The 1377-nt window shown below is 38.3% G+C and overlaps 1 long non-coding RNA gene across 1 annotated transcript; it reads right to left on the bottom strand.

Moving 5' to 3' along the window:
- Nucleotides 1-450: 450 nt before the first annotated feature.
- On the bottom strand, nt 451-768 carry LOC134214013 (uncharacterized). The gene is made up of 3 exons (XR_009979601.1): nt 736-768; nt 585-656; nt 451-521 (listed from the first exon to the last, which is right to left on the bottom strand). It is a non-coding gene; the product is annotated as an uncharacterized LOC134214013 (long non-coding RNA).
- Between the last annotated feature and the right edge of the window lie 609 nt (nt 769-1377).

The raw sequence follows: 1377 nt of genomic DNA, 5'->3' as shown, positions 1-1377 counted from the left end.
TCGAATGGACAAAAGGTCGAAGGGACAAAAGGTCGACGAGACAAAAGGTCGTATGAACCAAAGGTCGACGGGACAAAATCTCGAAAGGACAAAAGGTCGAAGGGACAAAAGATCGAAATTACATAATTGGTTAAAATTAAAAAGCCATAGTATTGAGAACAATACAAAGGAAAACTATGATGTAAGTACCGTCATCGGGGGTGACACTTGGCCAAATAAGGTCAGGTTGGCCCATGTTTTCAACAAATTCGGCACAAGGAAAATGTAATATAAGATCCTTTTTGAGCGATTTAGACAGCCGACATGCAGACTATTCGTGAAAACGATGGCCCAATCTTGACTTGAACCCACAACCTCTAATTCCTACACAAAACTCTACCACCAATGTACAATATGCATAAGCACATTCATTCATTTATTTAGTTTACATCTAAACAGAAACCACTTGTTGGCCGTGCCAATTGGAGGGAGCGTCTTCCGAAAAAATGAACTACTGATGATTTACAGTTAGTTAAAATTTCCTGTGTGTATTAATAGAAATTATTAGAGTTTCATATAAGTTCACGCTTTAGTATCACTCTTACGTTTAGTGCCTCCTATACTCGTTTAACTGCAGTAACCTCTACGCGGTACTCCTTTCAAATAGGGGTTGGTTTCTAAACGAATGTTACAGCAAATTTAGTTCTCTTCGGTCTTCGATTTAGAAGAAATTCGCTTTAAATGTATACTGCTTACCTTAGAATAATAAATTTTTATAAATGCAATCTTAGGAGACTGTATGAATAACGGCCTGGAATGTGCAATCTGCTGGGAGAGTTTACATTTAGATTTCAGTGAGTTAGCACAACCATTGATTCTATTTACCACTCTACACTTGCAAGGAACAAACTGTTAAACCTTCTAACTACTAATCAAACTAATAAAGATAATTATGATAGGGCCAAATTTCTATTTTTCAGGATAATTCATATGATTCAGCATTCACGCTTCTTTGTTTCTACTACAATTCGAGGTGCAAAGGTAATCTCTATATGTCATTCCATCCGCATGACGTGGACGTCATCGTATATCGAATGAGTCGACGTTGATACAGCACGGTGTTCATATGGTAGGTGCGTATCGTCCAGTGGACGCCACACCACTGAATCAACTATTTAACGCCACAATACACGAGTTAATAATTCGAGAACACGGAGTTCTTCAAAAAAAACTTAAACGTCTAACTACCTTCACTGTACACAACCAACTGATTTATTATCCTCAGCTTAACTACATTAACAAGTATGCTGAGTCTGCACTGCCTCGGTAGCGCAGGCTTGACAAAACTCCTCACCCTTGCTAGAGTCAAATAAAACCATCATCAGCAAAATGCTGCCT

The sequence above is a fragment of the Armigeres subalbatus genome, chromosome 2, assembly GCF_024139115.2.
Source record: "Armigeres subalbatus isolate Guangzhou_Male chromosome 2, GZ_Asu_2, whole genome shotgun sequence".
Taxonomy (NCBI): domain Eukaryota; kingdom Metazoa; phylum Arthropoda; class Insecta; order Diptera; family Culicidae; genus Armigeres; species Armigeres subalbatus.
The sequence above is the reverse complement of the archived record's forward strand: the minus strand, read 5'-3'. Positions and strand labels throughout refer to the sequence as shown.